The 5000-nt window shown below is 54.5% G+C and overlaps 1 non-coding gene across 1 annotated transcript in view; it reads left to right on the forward strand.

The window, feature by feature from the left end:
* Positions 1 to 3222: 3222 nt before the first annotated feature.
* The window catches only part of LOC124745928, a 1909-nt gene continuing 131 nt past the window's right edge, over positions 3223 to 5000 (forward strand). The window contains exon 1 of the ribosomal RNA XR_007011224.1: positions 3223 to 5000. This exon is cut by the window's right edge and continues 131 nt beyond it. This is a non-coding gene — a ribosomal RNA (small subunit ribosomal RNA).

Below are 5000 nucleotides of genomic sequence, written 5' to 3' on the forward strand. Positions count from 1 at the left end.
CCCCTAACCTAACCCATGTTGTCCCCTAACCTAACCCATGTTGTGCCTTAACCTAAACCCATGTTGTGCCTTAACCTAACCCATGTTGTGCCTTAACCTAACCCATGTTGTCCCCTAACCTAACCCATGTTGTCCCCTAACCTAACCCATGTTGTGCCTTAACCTAACCCATGTTGTCCCCTAACCTAACCCATGTTGTGCCTTAACCTAACCCATGTTGTCCCCTAACCTAACCCATGTTGTCCCCTAACCTAACCCATGTTGTCCCCTAACCTAACCCATGTTGTGCCCTTAACCTAACCCATGTTGTGCCTTAACCTAACCCATGTTGTCCCCTAACCTAACCCATGTTGTCCCTAACCTAACCCATGTTGTCCCCTAACCTAACCCATGTTGTCCCCTAACCTAACCCATGTTGTCCCCTAACCTAACCCATGTTGTCCCCTAACCTAACCCATGTTGTCCCCTAACCTAACCCATGTTGTCCCCTAACCTAACCCATGTTGTCCCCTAACCTAACCCATGTTGTCCCTAACCTAACCCATGTTGTGCCCCTAACCTAACCCATGTTGTGCCCTAACCTAACCCATGTTGTGCCCTAACCTAACCCATGTTGTGCCTTAACCTAACCCATGTTGTCCCCTAACCTAACCCATGTTGTCCCCTAACCTAACCCATGTTGTCCCCTAACCTAACCCATGTTGTCCCCTAACCTAACCCATGTTGTCCCCTAACCTAACCCATGTTGTGCCTTAACCTAACCCATGTTGTCCCCTAACCTAACCCATGTTGTCCCCTAACCTAACCCATGTTGTCCCCTAACCTAACCCATGTTGTCCCCTAACCTAACCCATGTTGTCCCCTAACCTAACCCATGTTGTCCCCTAACCTAACCCATGTTGTCCCCTAACCTAACCCATGTTGTCCCCTAACCTAACCCATGTTGTGCCCTAAACCTAAACCCATGTTGTCCCCTAACCTAACCCATGTTGTGCCTTAACCTAACCCATGTTGTGCCTTAACCTAACCCATGTTGTCCCCTAACCTAACCCATGTTGTCCCCTAACCTAACCCATGTTGTGCCTTAACCTAACCCATGTTGTGCCGTAACCTAACCCATGTTGTGCCTTAACCTAACCCATGTTGTGCCTTAACCTAACCCATGTTGTGCCTTAACCTAACCCATGTTGTGCCTTAACCTAACCCATGTTGTGCCTTAACCTAACCCACGTTGTCCCCTAACGTAACCCACGTTGTCCCCTAACGTAACCCACGTTGTCCCCTAACGTAACCCACGTTGTCCCCTAACGTAACCCACGTTGTCCCCTAACGTAACCCACGTTGTCCCCTAACGTAACCCACGTTGTCCCCTAACGTAACCCACGTTGTCGCCCTATCGTAACCCACGTTGTCGCCTAAACCTGCTCTGTAATTGTTATACGACTCGTTCAATTAGTGTAGTGTTGCCCACCCGCAACCCTCGCAATATAGTTCGCTACTCGCACTGCCCGCTCCCCTGTGTATCGCTTCATGTTAAACACCTTGCAAGTCTTGCTGACTTTCCACATGCTCCTGCTGTACACTGTAATGTGGATGGCAGCAGGGCGTACATGCCGCCCCCCCCCCCCCCCACCTCTCCCCACGTCCCCCACCTTGCCCCCTGCCTTCGCAAGGTGGTTGGTGACAAGTTTGCATGTTCAATGCCCTTCGCATGCGACGTACGCAGGCTACGTTGTGGTGCGGCCTGTGTCAACTGTCCGCTGATGTCGTACGCGTGAACCACAATCTGTACTGCACATTCGTCCTTATGTACTGAATGATACATCGTGGCACATGTGTGACCGTACAACGACTGCGCCAAAAACGGCGGACCATACAGTGCAAATATTGTGCACGCAGCTACGTGTCGTCTCCCTATGAGAGCTGGATTGCAGTGTGGTACGCCATAGAGACGTGTGGGAGGAACGGACGCCGTGGATGGCGATCAGCATGAGCTGTCTGTTGATGTATTCGGACCTAGTCGTCTCTCCTCACACACCGTGATGGCATGGTGCAGCGCGTTCCATATCTGCGACATGCTACAGAAGCCGGTTGACAGTCGTTCGAGCAATGGACATCGCATACGTACGGGGGCCACCTTCCACGTATTGTCTAGGCGTGCACATTTTGTTGCGTGTATGTGGGCAGACGTAGTGTGGCGTGACACCTGACACAGGCATGCAATAATGGTTGAAGTTGCAAATGGCGATGGACGCCTACGTTTTCTGGTGAAGTTACGCAAATGAAGAAATGGTAACCCGTTGTGGTGCGGTTGTTCTCGCTAGGGGTGAATCGGTGATGGCGACGATAGGTTGAGGTACTAACCGGTTGTTCCAGCGATACCCACCATGCCGACGAAACTGAACGGCATCTGGGTGTGAAGCGATACGCGGCGGTGGCTGGGTGGGACCGTCCCCGGCCGGTGAGGGGGCGCCTCCCGGCGTGCTGGCCGCGCGGTGCGTGGGCGCACGCGCTACAGCCGGCTGGTGGGGGCGGCCAGTGGCAGGCGCGCCGGCCGACGGACGCGGCAGGCGTCGCAGCTGCGCGCCGGCGCACCCTGCGCGCGGCGCCGTGCGGCCAAAGTAGGTCCTCGCGGGCCCGGTGCGAAGCGCGGTGGACATCTGCAGTGTGCTGGTCCGATTGAGGACTGTGTGCGTTGAGGATGCGCCGCCGCCCGGCGCTCGGCGCCGCGACGCCGTCTGCTGCTCGGTCGCCCCAGCGGTTCTCGCTGGTGGTTTGTATCGCAGCTGTGCGGATGTGTTGGCGTGTGCGCTGTGCTGGGAGAGTTCGCTTCGGCACCCAAGTGGGGCTTTTGTCCTTCTGTGGCGCTGGCGTTGGAGCTGCCGGTCACCGTAGGTGGCGCGTGTTGTCTCCCGCCGGCAATGCCACGACAGCACGCTCCCGGGCCTCTGTCGGCAGCGGCAAGCTCAGTTGGGAGCACGGGTGGTCGCACCGAAAGCGTCTACTCGCCTAACTCCGGGCGATTGCGCCTCTCTCGAACCCGACCAAGTACTTGGGACGGCGCTGCGCGCCGCCGGGACCTGAGAGGGTTTCGAGGTGTATTGTGCAGGGGAGCTCAGCCTCCTCCTGTTTGCAGAATGATTGAGCGGACGCTTGCGTGTTCGCGCGGGCCCCCGGGACACACTCCCGGGCGGCCGGCTGCTCAGCTCTAGTTGACGCAGCTCCCTGGTTGATCCTGCCAGTAGTCATATGCTTGTCTCAAAGATTAAGCCATGCATGTCTCAGTACAAGCCGCATTAAGGTGAAACCGCGAATGGCTCATTAAATCAGTTATGGTTCCTTAGATCGTACCCACGTTACTTGGATAACTGTGGTAATTCTAGAGCTAATACATGCAAACAGAGTCCCGACCAGAGATGGAAGGGACGCTTTTATTAGATCAAAACCAATCGGTCGGCTCGTCCGGTCCGTTTGCCTTGGTGACTCTGAATAACTTTGGGCTGATCGCACGGTCCTCGTACCGGCGACGCATCTTTCAAATGTCTGCCTTATCAACTGTCGATGGTAGGTTCTGCGCCTACCATGGTTGTAACGGGTAACGGGGAATCAGGGTTCGATTCCGGAGAGGGAGCCTGAGAAACGGCTACCACATCCAAGGAAGGCAGCAGGCGCGCAAATTACCCACTCCCGGCACGGGGAGGTAGTGACGAAAAATAACGATACGGGACTCATCCGAGGCCCCGTAATCGGAATGAGTACACTTTAAATCCTTTAACGAGTATCTATTGGAGGGCAAGTCTGGTGCCAGCAGCCGCGGTAATTCCAGCTCCAATAGCGTATATTAAAGTTGTTGCGGTTAAAAAGCTCGTAGTTGGATTTGTGTCCCACGCTGTTGGTTCACCGCCCGTCGGTGTTTAACTGGCATGTATCGTGGGACGTCCTGCCGGTGGGGCGAGCCGAAGGCGTGCGACCGCCCCGTGCGTGCTCGTGCGTCCCGAGGCGGACCCCGTTGAAATCCTACCAGGGTGCTCTTTATTGAGTGTCTCGGTGGGCCGGCACGTTTACTTTGAACAAATTAGAGTGCTTAAAGCAGGCAAGCCCGCCTGAATACTGTGTGCATGGAATAATGGAATAGGACCTCGGTTCTATTTTGTTGGTTTTCGGAACCCGAGGTAATGATTAATAGGGACAGGCGGGGGCATTCGTATTGCGACGTTAGAGGTGAAATTCTTGGATCGTCGCAAGACGAACAGAAGCGAAAGCATTTGCCAAGTATGTTTTCATTAATCAAGAACGAAAGTTAGAGGTTCGAAGGCGATCAGATACCGCCCTAGTTCTAACCATAAACGATGCCAGCCAGCGATCCGCCGCAGTTCCTCCGATGACTCGGCGGGCAGCCTCCGGGAAACCAAAGCTTTTGGGTTCCGGGGGAAGTATGGTTGCAAAGCTGAAACTTAAAGGAATTGACGGAAGGGCACCACCAGGAGTGGAGCCTGCGGCTTAATTTGACTCAACACGGGAAACCTCACCAGGCCCGGACACCGGAAGGATTGACAGATTGATAGCTCTTTCTTGATTCGGTGGGTGGTGGTGCATGGCCGTTCTTAGTTGGTGGAGCGATTTGTCTGGTTAATTCCGATAACGAACGAGACTCTAGCCTGCTAACTAGTCGCGTGACATCCTTCGTGCTGTCAGCGATTACTTTTCTTCTTAGAGGGACAGGCGGCTTCTAGCCGCACGAGATTGAGCAATAACAGGTCTGTGATGCCCTTAGATGTTCTGGGCCGCACGCGCGCTACACTGAAGGAATCAGCGTGTCTTCCTAGGCCGAAAGGTCGGGGTAACCCGCTGAACCTCCTTCGTGCTAGGGATTGGGGCTTGCAATTGTTCCCCATGAACGAGGAATTCCCAGTAAGCGCGAGTCATAAGCTCGCGTTGATTACGTCCCTGCCCTTTGTACACACCGCCCGTCGCTACTACCGATTGAATGATTTAGTGAG

The sequence above is a fragment of the Schistocerca piceifrons genome, unplaced genomic scaffold, assembly GCF_021461385.2.
Source record: "Schistocerca piceifrons isolate TAMUIC-IGC-003096 unplaced genomic scaffold, iqSchPice1.1 HiC_scaffold_340, whole genome shotgun sequence".
Lineage (NCBI taxonomy): Eukaryota > Metazoa > Arthropoda > Insecta > Orthoptera > Acrididae > Schistocerca > Schistocerca piceifrons.